This window comes from Melopsittacus undulatus, chromosome 9 (assembly GCF_012275295.1).
Source record: "Melopsittacus undulatus isolate bMelUnd1 chromosome 9, bMelUnd1.mat.Z, whole genome shotgun sequence".
NCBI classification, from domain to species: Eukaryota; Metazoa; Chordata; class Aves; order Psittaciformes; family Psittaculidae; genus Melopsittacus; species Melopsittacus undulatus.
In genome coordinates this window covers 14,057,911-14,079,733 of record NC_047535.1, presented here as the reverse complement: position 1 = coordinate 14,079,733, position 21,823 = coordinate 14,057,911, and positions in this window count along the sequence as shown.

Sequence of the window (21,823 nt, the reverse complement as noted above, 5' to 3'; positions counted from 1 at the left end):
AATAGAAGCCATTAGTAAACCAGGCACTTGTATGGATTTGTCAGTCTCCTCACGTACTGCTCTGTGTTTTGGCAAAGGGCTCTCCTATGCTGGAAAACTAATATAGCAATCCTGTTCCAACACCAGATGGGGCTGAAGCCTAATGCTATTAGAGTATCTTCAGACACATTTGTGGTACCAGGGCTATCATATTTCACATGCTGACTAAATATGTTTCCAGACAAAGCTTTTTGCCAAAAAGCCAGTGCCAAAAGCTTTCTCTCTATGACCTAAGAGATAGAAAGTCTGCCAGACAGAGATCTGCCCAAACTTTAGCCTTTGTTTTATATATGCACAGTGAAATGTCTTTGTATTCTTTTTGAGCTCTGCCAACATCTGTTGCTTCAACACTTTGCAGGACCGTATATTGTAAGCAGAAAAATTACACCAAGATCTAATTCTCCTAAAATGAGAGAGTAAGTGGACACACGCTGGAATGCTGTACTCTGGTTAGCTCCTTTTCATCTCTTTAATACATAAAAGGAGTAAAGTTACACTAATGAGAGTCTCAACTAAAAGTTTGCTTTGAAAAGCTATTTCTCCATTACATACAACCTCTGAACAAACACTGTGAGCAGAGGGCTTAGTGCATGTGTGTGGGTTTTAGGATTTAACTGGGTGATATTATTTCCCGAAATGGCATAAACTGCACTTGCTCTAGAAACTTCTTACAACCCAGACAGTTCCATGGCCTTCCAGGCTAAGCACTTTCTGCTAATACTGTTGGGTAGCGCTGAGGAAGCACTCGATTGCACACCTTTTCTGACTACATCTTTATGTTTTACCACTGCCTGTGCTCACTCTGCTTTGCTCAGAGACACTGATTTGCCTCTACCCCAAATGAGCACTGAACTCAACAGATGAATGCGAACCACAGGACACATAGCAGACCCACCACACAATGCTCCGCTTGGAGTTCAGACTATGGCACAGGCATGGCTCTGTGCAAAAATGCATCCCATGTCCCAGGAGCTCCACATGCAGCCATTCAGGTTAAAGCTAAAATTCACGTTGACATGTCTGTGTAAAGGCAGATCCGTATCTTGTACAGAGAAAAAACTTATGACACGTATGGATACTTTAGGTCTTTCACTCTTCAGCACCTAATGGGAAGGATTTAAACACAACCATGCCCTCTAACACCATGTCTGATACAGTGAATTGGCTTTGGCACCTGCAGGATGAGCATTTCCTGCAGCTGCACGGCAGGAAACACACACCTTCCAACAGGAAGAAACGGGTCTTAAGCAAAGAGCCAAAACAATTCCCACTTTGTGCCTCTTCCATACATTGAAATCAGAAGCACTCCTATGCTGGAACAGATTAAAGTCACTGTGACCATCATACATCTGAAGGTGTAATTTGCATTCTGAAATTCAAGCACTTGCTTCATCACTGTAAAACTAAACAGGATCTTTCCGAGGTTTTCCTCTGCCTCTAAGGAGGATGCTGCTCTAGCTGCAGATTCCCTCTTGTGAGTCAGAATTACAGCCGGGTGATCAGGAGTGACTACAGAAGTGAAACCCTTAGGTACTAACAAAACGTAAAGCATTCTTCATGGGTTCAGGCCGCGGCTCCCACTGCTGCTCACAGCGGCTGCGGCTTGGTAGGGGGCAGCAGAGCCCGCTGCAGATGAGGCAAATGTACCCAAACACAGCAACGGAAACCACCCTCACATTGCTCCTTTCTATACCCTAACCCTGCTCTCCAGGACAAAGATCAACAAGAGATCCGGGCAGTCACACACCAGATCTCTTAGGATTAGGTCTCTTTCCTAACTCCCTGCTTCCATGACAGCTCACACAATGGCTAAGGAACGGGGCTGTGTACTCTGCTGGAACAAGGAGCTCAGATGACAGAACTCACTTCAAGACAATAACAACCTCATGTGTTAAATACAAACCGGCATTAAGCTTCTAAAGAAAGCATTAATGGTAAATACATACTATCAACATTGTGCATTTCATCTCAAAGCCTTTCATGTAAGTTGCTAAACATAACTATTTAGGATTTATACATAAAAACACTGCAGTGTTAACATTCACCAAGTGAGTCAGTGACAGGAACAAGCATAGACAGACAAGTTCTGCTCCTAATGTGGTGCTGCAGCCAGCAGATCGTGATACTTCATTCACTAAACGGTTGAGTCAGCACAGACAGTTTATCGGCTTTAAAGGCCAAATCACTCTTTGTGTAAATGAGAATAACGCTCCTCATTTCAGCAGATGCACAACTGCACACAGGAGGGCTCAGTCTGGCCCTGTTTAGCTGATATCAAGCAGAAACATAAAGGCATGTTTCACTTTCCAGGTCAGAGGGAGGTGACGACAGGCTCAAGAGTTGCAGTGCAGAGATGAAGAAGTAATCAGCTGAGATATCCTCACTGCACAGAAATGCAGAAGGATTTTTGTTGACATCATCTTTGTTGAGTGCACAAAGATAGTGATGAACACACGTTTGAGGCATTTTCCCTTTCTAAGTAATTTCAGGCTGGCAGGTCTCCTTTAGATGCATGCTGGCTGCATCGCAATGAAGGCCTTCTCCAGTAATACTTTATACTAACGTAATCCAATTAAAAGGAACTTAATTGGTGTGCAACATTCCCTACAATTTCAACATTTTAAAAATGAATAGTCTCAGTAAGTACCAGATGGTGACATGCACTAATTAATCAGGCCTGCTCAATGAATGAGCATATTAAAATGAATGCACCTATTAGACATGTGTTTTCAATGCTGCATCCTGCAAAAGAGCTCCCCTTAAATGAATGCCTGCTATATTACAGAGCAACATGCACAAGTGTGCATTTCATCATTTGTACTGTAACACTATCACTTTGATCTCTTGTTAGATCTCCTGATACTTGGTACATACTTCCTTTTGTTTGTCCTCCTCCAAGGAAAAGGCATTTAGCTTTAGCATTGCTACCCATGAAAGCGGGCCTGTAGGTTTTATGCTGCAGAATAAATTGCATTGATCAGCCTTCTTATCAGACACCTGTCCATTAAATTGCTGCTGAAGAACTCAGAAACCTCTCCCCATTAACAGGCACATCCTCAGACTGAAAACAGCAGCAATGGGAATCCAACCTAGGTTTGCTAGCTAGGAGTGCTCAAACACCACAAAACCACAATGGCTTCGTGGGTTTGTCTGAAGCACTTACAGAGATCCGGACACTTACTGATCATCATAAACATCAGTTTATGAACAAAGTGATGGTTATTCTTTGCCAGGATCTGATTTCTGTTTCTTTTGAACTTTAATACAATTGTAAACATTTTAAGAGACCTTTTGGAAAACCTGGACTGCTCTGACTTCACACATAACATCCTGCCTGGGTGGCAATTGGCAAAGAAATGCTCCATCCCCCTGCTGTCAACTTACTGATGCAGGGCTGCTGAGCCATCTACCCCAGGTAACTGGAGCCACAAGGGAATGGGATGTGCTCATTAGGGGATATTTTGTCCTTCATGCCATAAAAAAATAATTTCTTCTTAAATTTTACATCATTTGTCCCACTTTGAAGAGAAGCAGCCCCCAAGTGCAGCTAATTGCAGCATCTGTTAGATGCATAGAATCATAGAACAGGTAAGGTTGGAAAGGACCCTAAGATCATGAAATCCAGTACTGGGCAGCCAGAGAAGTCACAGTTTGAGAGCATGTGGAGAAGTGCACTTATTTGCATTCAGTACCCGGGAGCACTGTGCTTTGAACAATCCTGCAGCAGTTATTAATGGAATGTAAATTGAGCAAGAAGAAAAGGGAGAAAGATGCTATACAGCACCAGAGTTTGGAAATAAAATCGAACGTATTGACATAAAAACCCATGAGCGATGTCCTCGGAGATCACTGGGCACTTCACAAAGTTGAATGAGCATTTTCCAGTACCGGCTGTGGTAGAGAGGAGCAGTGACTCACAGTCTGGTGGAAGATCAAGACACAGACCCTTAACTGTGATGCCCAGCTCAGTCCCAGCACTAACTTCACACGAGTTATGCCAGGAGACAAATGTGAAAGTAAATCATGGCAAACAGCGTCATGGACAGCTTTCTTCTCAGAGTGGACTAATATTCACTAAACACCAGAGCACTGTTGTAAGAGGCCAGAGCTGTGCCTGTGGCAGACAGCACAGATGGAAATTTCCATAAATGCTAAGCATTATCATTGCTGTTAAAAAAGCAAAGTTCTATCTTGTTGAAGATCGGTTGGGGGTTTTTAACACCCAGTCAGAACCGAGTGCCCTGGTAACTGTCCAATGCCATAAGATGACAGCTCTGCAGAAAATGCAATGAATCTGCAGTGATATTGAGCAATGACCCAGAAGGAAAAGCTGCCAACTTGCTTTAGAACCTCTCTTCAGCACCATGTTGCTGTGCTGCTGAGATTGAAGGGGTATGATGGATAGAGAGGACAGCAGAATCACTTTCACCCGAAGGACTGAGAGAAAACCTAGTTGCAAACTTGCTGCAAGACAGCATGAAACAAAATCAGGAAACAACTTGCAACTATTTCTCATTTCAAGCTCACACACTCTATTTTCTCTCCTTAAAAAGTTTAAATTACATAAACATTTCATAAAACTGAGTGAGTGAAAGAAACCCCTGAACATGTTTTGGTTTTTTTACCTAAAACTTGTCAGAATAAAACATGATAGAGATAACCAATGAACTGGAGCAGAACCTGCCTAGGGCTACACAATCTGTAACGCTTCAGAACAAAACAGGCATTTCTTTCCAATTCACCTAACCCAAAGAGGTAATGCCACAGAGCAGGGGAAAGGCAAGAAATATCCTCAGGATCTGCCCAGCTAATCTGATTAGATTCTGCATCACTATATTGAGAAAACAAGAAACAATAATAAGAACACGCTCTCATAGCTGGTGTCGAGGCCCAGCAGACCAGCCAAGGCATGTATCTGAATATGAACTCAGTTCTGAGTTCCAATAACTAGAAGATGTTCTTAACTGGAGAAAACTATTTAAAATATATATATATACAAAAATATCCTCATCATTTGGCATTAATGGATTTGTAATGGCCACATATGCTCATATTACAGTGACCCTTCAGACAAGGCTGCACAGTACATTCTTTAGGGGTGCTTTTTACTTGCACAGAAAATTAGTTTTCATTTTGCACTTTTTTAGCAGACCCCCCCCACCCCCCGGTAAGATAAACCAGACTTTGGAACAGTTAGGGTTTAACTTCTTCCTTAAAAAAGGCTGTGTACAACATTCCAGGCTCTAGCAGCACATTAAGGGTAAGCGCATCAGCTGACAGGAGCAAGCATGATAATAATGATAATGAAGAAAAATCCTCAATTTGAGCACATTTAAGTTTCCCCCAACACTATTTAAGCAAAATGATGAGAATTAAGCCCTTCCAAACACATTTAAATTGCACTGCTATGCTTATGCCTTGACCAATCGAATTATCTTGGATTTACCTCTCCCAGGCTCACTTGAAATCCTGCCCTTTGATCTTTTCTGCTTGTTGTTTAAGCACATGAAAACATGCAGAAGAATAAACTGTACCAAACCTTTACTGAACCTCTCCAGCATGTGTTCCCAGCAAACAAAATACAAATACCTGAAAAGTATTGTACTGCTTCTGTAGTTACAAAACCCAGTAATGGCTGTGGTTAGCCTTCTGCTGAGCACAGCTTGAGCTTGAAGTAAGTGTGTATCATCATTGTATTATTGAATCCATCAATTCTGCAACTTCAGTTTACTTAAAACTCTCCCTGGGACTGCTGCAACCTCTGGCTGCTGATACCCTTATGCTGAGCCCCTGATGCAGCAAATCCCACAACTGCCATAAATATACAATTTTCAGCAAAATATCAAATAACATCAGAAAGGATATGAAGGATCTTACTGCAAAGTTGCCAAAGGCAAACAAACTCTCTAGTATCAGGAGCTGGCAACTCAGGAGAGAACTATGGATTGCAGCGGTGTAAGAGGTCAGCTACACTGCAGAAGATAAAACCCACTGTAGGGAAGCCAGTTCTCCCCACTGGATTCAACCCCCTCTACAAGAGCCTTATGAATTGTTGAGTAAGGACTTGAGAGAAATCAGTTCAAAGCTAAAACACCATCAGCCATTATAAAAAATGGAGATACTAAGAATAAATGATAAATGAAGACCAACAGTGGCAGGGTTGGGCTACATAAAGCCAAGCACTGTGGAGAAACCTGAGAGCCACATGGCTGAGCTACACATGGAATTGTGGGGTCCTTTATTGGAAGGCATCAGCACAGCAAGGAGCTAAGGACAGTACCAATGGAACATTTCTTTATGAAAACCTCTGTGAAAAGAAACCTGCTCTTCCTCATACCAAAGAGTGAAATAATGAGCAAAAGAGAAATGGCATCGTTTTAGTTGTAGTTTTTAAGAAGTTCTCACAATTGCTCACTACAGGACATGCAAATAGTGCAACAGAATACACAAGGCAACCAGCAGATCACCTGCTTTCATTGCAAGAAAATCAATGATGTGATTTACCAAATGTTGTGTTCAGCTCTATTTACAACACGTCAGGAAGAAATGCATCCACCACAAAAATATCTTAAGGGATGATAAGCCTTCTGTACTAAGTGAAACAAAAAGATTAGATAGTTTAGTTCAGGACTGAGACAAGTAAAACAATATTAAATGATGCATCACATAAAGAAGATAGTGTGTTTCCATTTAGTGTCTATCTCAAAAAAAAAGATCAACAAACCCAGTGTAGCATATTTAAATCAGTAAAAAGAAAATTACTCCATATAAAGTGCTTTCTGATCCAAGCTGGCACTAAGATCAAGAGATCAGCTGGATTAGCAAAAACAATTAGATGCTTATATATAGGATGAGACACTGAGGGTTGTATTAGGTGGGGTGAACACAAAGCTTCCACTCGCAGTGCTTACCCAAAGCATCAACTGTTAGCACTGAGAAGAGAACTTGCTCATTCACACTATTCTCTTACTGTCCATGCCGGGTGTTGGGGCAGCGTGAAGGCCCCGGTGCCAGTGCAGAGCCACCACTGCCTGGTGCCACACTGCCTGTAAGGGACCAACCAGCCATCAGCCTCCTCATGCTCCCACGTCCCATCTCCTGCTTCACCAGAGATGCACCAAAGAACCACAGAACACAAGATGTTCCCTTACAGATTCTGGGTCTATACTCTTCCATCCAACCTGCATTACCCTTATCCCTTCCCACTCTGCATGGCATGTCTCTCTTGTTCAGGATTTTACCTATGTAAGCCTTCCTCTGGCAAGGCCTTTCTGAAAAACAATCCCTTTGATAACAACAGGATTCTGTTTTTTCCTTTTTATCTGAGCCTCCTCTTCACTGTCAGTGGTTTTAGTTTCATAGAGCAAAATAGCTAAGTGGTGAAATATGACAAATATCTCATTATCTCCTAAAGCCCTTCTCTTCTCCTCCCACACTTTATCACACTTGTGCCAGGCTTATACCTCAGCCCTGGAACCATCCTTGTGTTCATTTTGACTTTCTATGACTATACTATCACATTTGATATTGGGCAACTGGGATCTCGGGCTATGAACTGCTTGGGCCAACTGACTGTCTCCTGTGCTAGCATGTCTTGCAATGATCCATGCAAATCCACAGTGATGCATAAGGTGATGGTAACTGCAGAGGTGAGGAAGCCAGATGGAAGCCTTACAAAAGGTGAGAGCTGTTTGGATGTTGTCATGCTGCAACACAGAAAAATTAGGAGAAGATGACAAAGGGGTTTCTCTACAACTAACCTAAGCAGTTTACCTGTTGAAGATGCGTATGTTACTAGCTTACAGTGGGAAATACAAAGGAAAATGAGCCACATGCTGGTATCTCATTTACTTCTGGGTGGAGCAAGTGCCTGGAAAGGGCTTGAATCTCTTTAAAAACTCCTTCAGTTTCCCATTCCACAGCAATCATCTCCTCCCACTGCCTTCTACCTGGTGCAGTCATTTTGCCTTGTTCCTTGCATCTATGATCAAAGACAGACATTCTAATTGGAAGATCTCTCTGATAATCTTGAGAAACTGGCTACAGGTAATTTTTTGGCCATCAAAGCTGGTTCATGCAGCTTATTCTCACTCAGGCCACTTTTCTAATTAACGTGTCATTAATTCATCCCAATAAGCCGCTTTACCAGGCATGATGAATGCAGTCACAGACCACAGCAGTGAGATGAGCTGGAAGGCAGAAGGTTCACGCTATTACTGTTTACTAATGTTGAAGTTAAAAAGCAAACAACAACAATGCTTTACAACACATTCTTAGATTGAAAGTCCTTAGGCACTGCCTAGAATCCATCCCCATAACATGGGAAGGCACTACTGATGAGAAAGCATTAGGTAAAAAGCACTGTCATAGGTGAAAGTCATTAAAGGAGGTGGCAGATACTGAAATTGGGTGCTTGTAGCATTCATGATAAACAAGAACTGGTTTGTTACTTATTCTGATCAGTAAGTGTTGTGCCTGACCATCTTTTAGGATAACAGACCCCAGGACACCAGGATTGTGTTCTCTGTGCTTTTTCTATGCATTACCCTGCACAGCTTTCCACCACACAGTGCTGTGTTGGAATCCAAAAGGAAATGTAACAGAAAATCTGAACTGGATTTTATCATTACATTCAGTGCCTGGTTTTTGCAGCAAAGGAATTTGCTCGCTTTACTTCATGAGAGAAGAAACCACCTTTATTTTCAAAGAGAGATGTCAAAACTCATTAACTACGTAAACCACTGTAATTCTTACCCAGTGCTGTGAGACAAGGAAAGGGAAGAAGGAATTGCCTACTGCTTCTGAGAAAGCTGACTTCTTTCAGGCAACACCTCCCCTTAGGATCAATGTGCTCTGTGGGCAGCAAAGGCATCCAGCCCCTTAAAAGCCAGAGGTGGCTTTTAGAACACCCAAGTAGGGCCTGGCACACATCCCCCCACTCCCACAGCCTCTTCTGTTCCCAGCACCCCTGTGAGCCCATGGTGCCCCTGAAGCTGTTCCCTCCACCTACAGAGACAAGAGCCACGCTGTCAGAGCACTCACGTACTCATTAACAGAGCACTGATTACACTTGAAAATCACAAACTTGCAAACTTACACGTCAGGACATAGGGTGAACCAACACTGCTGTTGCACTGTGAGCAAGCTCTAGGAAAGGAAATGAAAGCAAAGCAAGAAACATGTTTGTTGCAGAAGCAGTACTCCTGAATTCTTTTCCTTTAGCTCTTTTTCACAGACACGTTTTCCTTACAGGCGCTGACTGACAAGCACACATTTTGCTACTTGTGCTCGATAGCATCCTGACGTGCAAAGCTTTTTCTCTCCAGAAAAAGCAGTGTGAATATTCTAGTCTTGGACTGCTAAAATGACTCAATCTACAGGGACCTGAAGGTAAAAGCACATCACACCCATTGGAATTCTTTACTTTTCCAACAAGGCTTTTATGACAACATACTTTATTAGCACACAGGTTTGTTATGAGTCCATCACTGTACAGGAATGGACTTCCCAATTGGGCAATTGTGTTCTGTTGCTACCTACCTGAATAAAATACAAAAGGCTGCTATTGCCTGCCCTTGTGGAGGGTCTGGAGGGAGATTTCTTCCTGCTGTATGCAACACATTCCCATTTAAACTGAACTAAACAGTGATAAGAACTAGTCTAAGAGAAACGGAGAGACCAAGACCTACTCCCCCATATCCATGTACGGAACAAGTTGCAAGGCAGCAGCAATACCCTTCCCATGGCTCCCTGCTGAGATCCTGGACTCAGTCCTTATAGACAGGCCAGAAATAATATCAATACTCCATCAAATGGGGAAAACTGCCCAGGAATCTAAAACGTGCTTCCCCAATACTGCTTCATCAACACTATGCATAAGAAGGTGATGTACGTACCAGGACTCCCAAGCATGGCCCACAGAAGAGACTAAATACTCACTGTAGTACTTAATCTTGTAATTTATACAGGAAAAGAAAATCTGTACAGCAGACTTCAAAGTTATGGGCTCAAACTCAGCTTAATAACACATAATGGCATATGTTATGGATATTTAAACAGTACATGGGATCCCAACTGTTAGTGAAATCATGAACTGCAATGGTAATTACAGCAGCTACCCAACACAGTGTTACTCATTACTCGTTTATGCAGCAGTGTTACTCCTGACCCCAGACTTCAGTGGCACTATTCGTTCTACCTTGCCTTTTCTAATAAAAAGGAAAAATTGAGCTTTTAGTCTTATCTGTAACACAAGCTGCTCACACTTTTAATGACTGGTGACTCTTGAGAACTGTTACTAGTACCCTTGGACTGTTGCTCTCCAAAAGACAACACAGCATTCCTGGAGCTTCATACCAGTGACAAACACAATGGAAGCAACCCCTTCCTACTCTTGAAATAGATTCCTCTGCATGTGGAGTCCAGGCACTCTCCTTTCCAGTCCTGAACTCATGCTAACGGGGTGGACATGACTTGCACAAGCTTCTGAGGGTCTTCACTTCTCTCAGCGGAGTCAGGCAAGCCTGGCCCAAACTCTTTATTCCCACTTTACAATTGCCCATAATAAATACAAGTTATTTGTTCAAGCCTTTGTTCAGTGCAATCAGTGAGCACCTCTGCTTGCAGACTTCCTGCTCACTCTATTTGCACGTCCTTTCAGATGACTCCTGAAAAAAACTTGACTAATTTTAGGCAAAGATTAACCTGTAGCATTTCATGCTACCTCAATAACAACCTCCTGCTTACAATCAGTTTCAGACCTACCACCTATAGCCAGGCCTAATCCACATAATACACACTGCATTGTCATCATTGCTGTTTCTTCATAACATATCAAGTATGAAATTAAAACATACAGTATTTAAAAGTTCATTGAGCCTTTTCTAAACTTGTTAATGGAGAGATACCTGTTCACAGCTCACTAAAACTCGGCATCTGGAAAGAAGATATACACAGGCCTGAGGAAGGACACATGGCTTATTTTAAAGCTATTTTCAAAAGCAAAGCTCTTGGTTTGCAATGGCACTGGGCAGATATTCCATAGAAAAACCCACTCCGAGTCATTTGCATTAAAAATCCAAGGTTTAATTTTTCAGATTTCTACAGAGATTTGCAAAAATGTTTTTTGGCTTCACCAGAAAATGAATCCTCCTCACGCCACCTCCTAGGGCTGTTTTAGGTTACTCCTACTCAAATCATTTCTCATGTAACAATCACTTGTCAGCTTTTTTAAGTCAGCTGCTCTAAAAAGCCTTTTGTTGAAAGCAAGGATGTTAACAGTGATCCCAAAGCTTTAATTTTCATAGAAATTGCTGTATGTCAAACTCGATAAAGGCAGCAGAACCCTGCTTGGATGCCACAATGCAGTATGTAAAAAAAGAAATCATGAAAGTCAATAGCAGGAGATTTATCAGCTACTTATCACATCTGAATGCACTTGTAGGGCTTGGCCCCTCTTCTGCTTCATACAAATACACTGGAAAGCTGAAGCAGATTCGCTCTGCACTGTCAGGTTTTCAAAATTCATATTAATACCAAAGTTTTTGCTACATAAAAGTATTTTTTCTCCTTTTTTCTGCAGAGAGCAAAACAATTTCCTTACTGTGATATGGCATTGAAGGAACAGGAAGACTGGAGAGAAATGTGGAAGCACACACAGAAACTAAGGGTATTTCTCAGAACAGGCTGGTTATAAAGAGTAGCTGCATATAACCTCTTACTTACCTCCACCTCTGGCTCTGCGAAAGCAAGATGTTGCCCTATGGCCCCCTCTGCGGTAGACCCTAGCTCTCTTCAACCTGCAGGTGCCAGGATGCAGCATCACAGCCCATCACAGCAGTGCTTCTGCTCCTGACTGCCCCTCTGCTGACAACTCCAGTACACTTTGCCAAGTGCAGCTCAGCACCAACCTCCTGCACTGCCGCTCCAGAACAGAACACTTCCAAGTCTGCGGTTATTCAACATGATTAACAAAAGGATGGGTTCGTAATGCTAATTAGCATTGTGTAGTCAGAAGATAGACTGCAGGCCTGTATCTCTCACATCCTATGTTAAATTTGCTCACCAGACATAAAAGACTGGTACATTAAGCATGGCTTATTTCCACATTTCTCTTTTCAGAGAAGGCTGGCTGAATTGTAATGCACAGAGATAGGCTGAAACACTCAGCAGATGATTTTGCTTAAATCTCAAGACAAATTAGACAAGATCTTCAATCACTGCCTTGGGATGTGTGGGCGATGGATTACATTTTACAAGGAACAGCATTTGGGAAGATTCAGTTTTCACTCTTCAGCCACTGTACTCTTTTAATGACATGCTAAAAGTTGGAGAAGAACTGAAAAGGAAAAGAGCAGAAGGCAGACTTCACAGAGACAATGAGATGGCTGCTTGCTGAAAGTAGGCAACATCATCTTTAATGTCTGCAGTGCTGGGGTAAGGAAAGGAAAAAGCAAATCCTTCACACTGCCCAGTGCCTTCCCTTTCAGCAATGGGCCCTTCTGCATTAACCAGTTATAGATACGAAGCTCTGGCATCAAGTTGTGTGTGAGGGAGGGGTTTTATTTCACAAGGTGTAATGGAAGGTCCAGTTTGAGGCTCTGTAAAAGGAATACAATTAATTCTGCTTCAAATGTCTGTGAACCCTTAATAGAGCAGGATTCACAGACAAATGAGAGTCTCAAACGGTCCCTCCACCCTTACTGCTTGGTTTGCCTCTTCATTTCCTGGTGCACACTTTGCTTTTACACTTTGAAAGTGTAAAGAAATGAGGAAGAGCTGTCAAACTCTTTTTTTTCTAAGTCCAATTTTAATCTTCCCTATAAAGAACGTTACCCAAAATCTCTTGTAGTTATTATTCTCCAAGGTTTCTATTCTTTTTAAGCTGTTTGAGTGGATTTGGTAAGTTACCAAGCAAATAAAACCTTTGTTTTCTGGTAGCTGCAAACACTGGATTGTTACACCAACATTCAGCATTACTACTGCTGCGAAACATACTCAGATTACAGGGGAGTAACAAGCTTTTCTCACAGTAGTAACCAAGCCACAAATGTTGCATGTTCCCAGGTAATGTTACATGTTCATCGGGTGCCTGCCTTCAAAGTTTTGCATAGCTCAAGCACAACTAAGAGTATTATTTTCCTTCAAAACTATTTTAATAGAGAGAGATAAAGGTAACACTGCAAGTGCGCAGCTGCAATGGAAATGAAACCTGCTTGTTGATGCTGTCACTTTCAGTTCTCCTTTTCCAGTCATGAAAATGATTCTGAAAAGATAATAAGACACTATCTTAAAGTCAAATATAGTAGTTTTGTAGAGGTTAAAGTCATATAAATAGTGTAACCTTTAAGAATACACCAGTGGAGCTTGTGTATCTTAGTGGCAGAGAAGTGGATATTACACATACTTATAAGCACACAAAAAAGGAAGACATTTCAATGTTGGGGTACTTCTGAGACTTTCAGGCTGAGATCTACACAAGATGTATACATCATGACCACATAAAAGACAACAGAAAAAAACAATACTAGTAAGGAATCCCAGGGAAAACTCGTGCAGAGGAATTATCCCAGAGAAAGCTGTAAACGTACAGAATGTTTAAAACATCTCCATACAATCCAGTCTATCAGCACACAGCTTGCAATGATATATTAAAACCCAGCCAGCTGCTCCTGGGTACCTCCTGTAGCTGACTCCATAGGAGATGAGATGGCTTTGCCCACAGCAGTGGTTTTAGAAGCGATTCCCACTGCTGCTTTCACAGTGGGTCTGCTGCACCAGCACTTACACTGGGAGCACTGCACCACCACACCGTTTGGAATGTTCAAAGCAAAGTTTTGGCCTGTGGTGAAAGTAAGCAGCAAGGATGGGTTGCTGCAGTGCTTTGGCTGCTGAGAGAAGCTGAAGGAGGTTCCTGTTGATGTAGTATTTACTTGTGTCCATACAGGCCTACACACCAGGTAAAGCTCCAATAAAGAACTTCCAATACAGAAAATACCACCCAGCTTTTAAATAGCCACTGTAAACCTGGAATTAATAGAGTAACTTCGGGGACATGAGCACATGCAATTTATGGCAATTTCTTTACTTTATAGAGGAGGAGGGGAGGAGTCATAATACATAATATTATGAGCAAGGAACTTCCAAACCCAGTTCTGAAACAACCTTCAGCTTTGATAAATCCAGCTTTATCCTCCACTCCCTTTTGCCTAAAGTCTTTCTCCTTTCTCCTCTCATCAGACTGCTCATCTACTTCATCTGATCTAAATGCTTTAAGGATGTCAAGGAGATAAATACTTGCGATTAACAGCTCCGAGTTTCCATTTGCTTTTTAGAAATGGGTGCCTTAGACTCTGAGGCATTACACGCACTCGTCAGTATTCACAGGATGCACTGCTACCAAGAGACAATACGCAAAGGAACAAGTGGAGACTAAAACAGTTTTTGCATTAACAGGAGGATCCTCCAAGTGGTTTGCAGAGTGTGCTCCAGGGCCCTTCAATTGTTCTGCAGTGTTAGTGTTTCAAGCAGAAAACACTTAAAGCTGTTTCTTCCAGGGCTGAAGTATAAATGCAGGGCAAGTCAGGTATTTATTCAATGCAGGTTACAAGATTGCTACCTGGCAATTTTCTGCAACTTAACTGTAAATGTTGCATGAAAAACGTATTCTTATTTAATGTTAAACCACAGGCATTTAAGAGAAAAGGAGGGAACACAGCAAGGAGCTGTGTTTTGCCAGCACCAACAACTGCCGCCCTGCAGCCCCAAGGAGCCTCCAGTTCCTACTAATCTGTGATCAAATTAGTACAGAGCAAGTGCAACTTCAAAGAAATTATGGTACTTTATTATGTGCATTCAGAAAGAGACAGCCATGAAGCACTGCCTTGCTAAATGTTATAAAAGTTCTTATAAATATTCATGTGCATTTGTACTCAAAGCATTTAATCATTTCTTCATAAAAAAAGGCATGGGGGGAAGGGGAGAGGAAGGAATGACTGCTTTCTCGGTTCCAAAGAGTCCAAGGCAACAGAGAAGGCAAACCTGTACACAAGTGCTTGACAAAACAGACAGCAGCAACCCCAGAAATGTACAAATCAACGAATCTTTTCAGGTAGAGTTCTGATTTTTTAAGTTGGAGCTGAAACAATAGTTTCAAACTATATATATATATATATATATTATATAATTATATATTTTTATACATGTATTATATATAACATTATATATATATACACACACATAAAAAACAATAGTTTGTAGGTCTCAAACTCCTGACTTTCTGATCACTGGAATTTCTATGCTGTTAGCTTTGAAAGCCAAGATCAATCTGTTGCTTCTGACATTTGCTTGAAGACAGACTTAGCTGCCTGTACTCTGCATTTTCAAGTCCCTGTTGTCAGAGATGAATGTCAACAGCACCTGATAAACACAGCAGCTTTGTTGAGCTCATTCCATCCATACCCAGCCATGGTGAGCTGAACTAGCAGGGCTGAAAATCCTACCATCGCCCCTTGAAAGCATTGTGTTTCTAACTGTGCTCCAGGGCATGCAGCCTCTTGATTAAGCCTCTCTGACTTCCTTTATCAATACTAGTGTGAATTAATGTAGATGACTGTAATATGCTGACAATACAAAAGCCCGTTCACAAGTGGCTTCTGCACAAAAGAGAAAAGATTGCCAACCAGCTTTGACATAAGATTTTAACCCCAATATAAAAGCTGAAAGATGTAGAGTAATGGCATCTGAACCCTCAGAAATCACACAGGCATAGACAGCAGTGAGGGACCAGCTCACACCTTGTGACTTGCCGGAATCCTGACTCTAAGCCAGACCAAGATAATGGACTCTGCCTTTGACATCCTTTTACCCACCCTTTTGTACCAGGAACATCGCTTCTTGTCTGGGAAACACATTACCCTACAGCTTTGGGTATGACTTGCTTTGCAGCATCTCTTCAGATACTACATTCTGAACATACCTCCCCATTCAAGACGTTACAGCTAGAGGAAACAAAGAGATGCTTATTAAGGTAGACCCAAATCCTTCACACATACCTCAGTGGGCAAGTAGACCTAGTTTTGGCTCATCATTGGCTGCAAAGCAACATTCATAGTGCAAAAGGCTTATTGCTGTGCTACTTTTGGTTCCCTCTTGTATCATCAGGTCAGACTGCTGTCTGATGTACCTGACTCTGCTCTTGGGTGTATTGGCAAGTCTCAGAGGAACCATTCCAGACATATACCATGTTTAGAAATACAAAGCAACATGAAAAGTGGTGCTGCCTTTTACTTCCCTCAGGAAAAGTGCCTCTTGCAAATGGTTGTATCATTTCCATTATATCCTGTTAGATTTCCTTTACCATCTTGACTGGAACAATAACTAAGGCGTAATAGAAAAGGATTTTTCCACAGGCTGGTTCTAATTACATGAAATCTCAAGTGAGATGGGACATTTAAATAAGAAACAACTACTGCAGAGTGTGAGATAATAACACACCAAGCTAGTTGGCTTTTTGAGAGTACTGTTAAAATGATGCATTAAACATTACAGTGTACTCCACTCATGTTTCAACATGAAAGCCATTCCTTTTGGGGCACACCACTGCAGAAGGAGGTTAGTGGTTATTGCAGTCAATACTCAACTCTGAATGATTATGAAGCATTATCCCTCATGTTGGAAGTTCCATAGATCTTTGTAACATGAACTGTGAGATACATGCTTAAACTTCTGCGTGAGGTGAGGCAGTTGAGAGTGCAGGGTCAGGGCAGGATTAATGACCTCAGGGACCACAATGTAGAGCTGAGGAGGTTTTGAAGAGCTCCTGGATTTTGTTGCGAGATTTACCTTTAACATTTACCATGATAACTGAATTCTCTTTCAACGTGCTTGGGAAACACCTAGTGGTTAGATTGCTGGAAACTACTGAAACGTAAACACGTGAAATGGCGACTGCGGCGATGTTATCTAGAAACACAGTGAAACCTTCCCTCCTCATCCCATAGTTTGTGTTTGATGTTATAAGTGGCCATGCAGCCCTGCCTCCAATATTGGTGCTTATGGTACCCTGCAGCATATTCCCCTGCTGGAAACCAAAACTGAAGACAGGGAATGAGGTTGGTTGTCCTGTGGGAATGATCAGGACAAGGGGGTTGAGTGCACCTGCACTAAGTCTGCAGACACCAAGCTGGGTGGGATTGCTGATCTGCTGAAAGGTCAAAGGCTCTGCAAAGGGATCTGGACAGGCTGGATCCATAGGACAAGGTCAATTGTATGAAGTTCAACAAGACAAAGAGCCAGGTCCTGCACTTGAGCCACAACAACCCCATGCAATGCTCCAGGCTTGGGAAGAGTGGCTGGAAAGCTGCTCAGTGTAAAGAGACCTGGGGGTGTTGGTTGACAGACAGCTGAACATGAGCCAGCCTGTGCCCAGGTGGATGTGGTGCTTAGGGGTGTGGTTTAGTGGTGGACTTGGCAGTGCTGAGTTAATGCTTGAACTCTACGATCTTAAAGGTCTTGTCCAACCTAAGCTATTCTATAATGGGGGAAATGAAAGTTCCATCAATTGTCTTTGCTTGCAGCTAGTTACTAGACTGATTTAACTAACATCAAACCACGTATGAGAGATTCGCTAGGGTATGGCTAGAGCTGAAACTGTTAAGTATGTACAGATATGGCTATCAGTCACTTATCTGTTCAGCTCTTTTGCCATAGTTGTCACAGTAAAGTTTCAAGGAAGTTATCTAGATACTGAGGATTAAGAAACTTATTTTCACTTAATAAACAGAATCTATGACTCTAAATTCTATCTTAGAGAATATAAGATTTCCCAGCAGCAGCACAGTAAGTGAAGCATTCTTGTCTAAATAGCGCAAAATATATTAATTCCCTATTAATAATGTAATCACATACACAGAAGCAAATCAAAAGAGTTTAATTCAGCACACGGAATAAAATTGATTTTCCTGTGTGTATTTTGTACACTTCAGACCTGCAACACTGCAAGTGCTCTTATGTACTCATTACCTATGTTTGTGGAGTGAACAATGCCATGGCAGTGGAGAATGACTGCTCATGTGCAGAAAATGGAGTAATAACAATTATATGACTCCACTGCAAAGCCATTTTCGAAATGCAGCTCAGATACCTGCACAGCCACTGCTGGAGCTGCCTGTATAAATAGATGTAAATCAGAAAATACAGATAGATATGAAAGGCAATCAGTAAAAGGCTTATACAACTATTACTGGCTATGAAAGATTTAATTTGCGTTTAATAAAGAAGAAGGAATTTAACTTGTACACTTTTCCCTATCAACTGCTGGCTTCATTAACTTCCTTCAGGCCATGATGCTCGTAAGACATTAGTAACCTTAAAGATGCTCACCTTCATGTACCCACACCACTTCTCTTGAGCCGGCTCTGCTGTTCTGACAGACCTGGCTTTCAAACTGCAGCAAATCAACCTGCGGATAGGGAGGAAGAGGCGTTTCCAGTCAGGTCAGCAAGTTGAAAAGGCTCACAAAGCTATGAAGAGGGGACAGCACTGCATGGCTTAGAGCAGCAGTGAAGTTGCTGCTGGAGCAATGTTGCCCACTGCACCCCAAGAAGTGGTCACCAGAGATTTCAGCAGAAGAGAAGCAGCACAGCCTACAGACAAGTACTGTTCTGAAGCTCTTGGGCTCACGTTGACTGACTTACCATGCTGCATAAAACCTTCCATTCTGCTCAAGCTGTCAGAGGAACACTTCACTCATTTCAGATTGCTAGAGCAGCGTGGCACAACCTCCCCTGCAAGGGCCGTAATAGCACCACCCTTCAGTCCAACAGATTCCCTAGGGCCAAATGTTTTTCTTGGGAACTGTGAGTGGCTCAGGTAAATCACAAAGACATGACAACCTTGTTTTACCTGATCTCAAGATACTCAAGAGACAGTTTACATGGGGCTATGGACTGAAACTATCTATTTACAGATGCTCTTAAAATAATCATGTTACTTGCCCCTCACCAGCACTTTCATTTTTTTGCACAGTTCCTGGCATGTACCTTCCCCATTGGACACCACTGAAATACCAACATGCAATTTTACATGCAAACTAAACAAAAGGCTATTTCTTTCCCAAAAACAGTAATAATTTGAGAACTTGCTAGTCTTGATCATGGGTTAAAATAAAGGCTGATAACAGAGGCTGCATAGAGTACAGCTCATGATGACCCTAATACTGAAGAGAGAAAGCACACTGAGGGGCATCTCCTGCAGCTAGGGCATCTGTAAGAGTGAATACCAGTACTGCAGTGCCAGTAATTCCACAGCACAAGGACAAAAAGGGGAGACTTACTTCAACAAATTGGGTGTGATATATCTCACTGTTAGTGCTGTATCCCATGGCTACTGAATTACTGAATCTCCATTGACTGTTTTATGTCACATGCCTTCCTGATTTGCTATCCAAGTTTCTTCCTACGCAGCCTGGTGGTCTCTCATTAAGACCAAGATTTACAGAGCACAGATTTCAGCTTTTATAGAACCCACTGTGCTTTCTAAAGATCCACCTTCTCATCAAGTGAAACAGCACTTTTTGGCTAGGACCCCTGGTAGATTTTTCCCCTTCTTCTTTGCCTTTTTCCTTTTTATTGTTTTTTACACTTGCAATGTGGATTTTGCACTCAGACTTCTAAGGATGTTAGCAAGATTTATCCGCAGAGCCTCTCTCCCCATTTGCCCCCCTTTAATTCTTTGAGCTACAAGTACTTTTATGTTACAGGAAATGAGGACAACAGAAAGCTGCAGATCCCATGAATGTAAAAATTGTCTTGAAGGCATGGAACAATTCAGCCCTAATTACAGCCAGCTGGAGCCTGCTCTTTTTGCAGGGATACTTGGATAATTAACCAAATACTGACTGATGCAACACTCAAGTATGTCACCACCATGCAGATATTCAAGGTTAATTTTTATATCCATTACTAAAATCAAGCTTAATGGATATTATCAGCTCAAGTCTTGCAAATCAGTAACACAGGCATACAGTAAGACAGGATGAATTTTCCTTCAGTGAGCTTGGTGTAATCTTTCATTAGCTGCAGAAGAAGCATGTTTTTCCATTAAAAAGGCACAGTAATATAATTATAATTTATATTCTAATTTAATATTATATTTATATTACATTAGTTGCATTATAAATTATATTTACTAAATTGTATTATATTTATAATTTAATGCCTGTAAATTCACTCAGTTTAAGCCCTAAACTTAAATACACTGAATCCACAACACTGACATGATAAAATAAACCCAAAAATGTTCTGATAGGCATTACTGTAGTAATACACCTTCATTCCTCCCAGCATGCTGCCTTTAAATCTGCAGGTCTGTGTGTCTTCCTAAGCTTTATAGGGATGTTGAAAAACCAAACAGCACTACGCCAAAAGTATTGATATGAGTGCCAGTGTGCAAACTCCAAAGCTATTACAAAAAGGGATGGCAGAGAGAGTGCTCAAGAAGTCTGAAGTGTTTGGGAGGCAAGCCTGCTGCTAACACATCCCTCCTGCTTGTGATGAACCACAGTTTGCAGTTGTCCTGTACCTGAATTGTATTTGCACCAAACCAACCCAAATCTGAAAGAGGAAATCAGCACAAACAAGAAAAGTTGCTTTTCCCAATGCTATTTTCAGCAGTCCTTTCCCTGAGAACATGAGTTTTGAGAGAGGTCCAATCCCTCTGGCCAGTTATAGAGCTGGTTCGTGCTGCAGTGATCAAAACATTTTGTCACTGCTTTTATCAAGCAGCAGCTCCTGCAGCTGCCATTCCTAGTTACTAATTCAAGGAATCTCCTGAGGAAAACTGGAGATATTTTAACATGGGAAAGATGTTTGCAAATAGAGGAAACCACCACAAAGTTGTTGGCAAAGACACAGTGCAATGAGAACTGTAAGTGACCAATATTTGTTAGGTTAGGTCTTGGGTAGGGCTACAAAGAAGAGAACCATCACGCACCTCAGGAGCACACTGCAGCGTTCTGAAAAGATCTGGGTGGGGAGGCAAGAATCTAAAGAATCTGGAACTGGGATTCCTTTCATTTTGTATTCTCTTTGTGCTCACACCTTCTTATCTGGTACTGAGAAATAAATAACCCCAATCATGTTTGCACACTGCCCGACATAGGCCTTCAGTAGGAAAAGTCTCCATTTTCTTTGGTATCTTTGGAATGCTGCTGTAACACAAACCACACAGCATCCCCACAACAGGGCAACTCAAAGGGTAACCTGTGGGTTTGCTCTGGAGAATACACAGGGTTTTAGTACCAGAAATGGAAAGCAATGGAATAAAAGTGAAAGCTTAGCAAAAAAAAATAGGTTAACTCATATAAAGAATTGCTGAAAATGAAAGGTTTTTCAGGATTATTTTGAAGTCTGTTAAAACTCTCCTATACACCTCTGAAGCGTTTCTGCTTAAAATATATATGTATGCTAATGGTTGTATTAAAGATAATGATGACTGTGCTGAAAACATCCAGCTTTGTGAGAACAAGGGAAAAAGCCTGTGCATCAGCAGCAATTGTTTCTGAAAGCAGTTTCAATGAGATATACTGATGAGAGTTAAGAAGATTCCCACTGGAAAGGATAAATGGCTAAGAAACCCTTTGAGTCCTCTCCTAACACAGCAAGCAGTGGTACTGCCTTGGGTCTGTTTCTCAGGTGTATTTTTAGATGCAGCTACTTTCTGTTCCTTCATTCCCTCACTCTGCTCTTAATATTAACAGACAGGCCAGCAGTTTGGTATTTACATA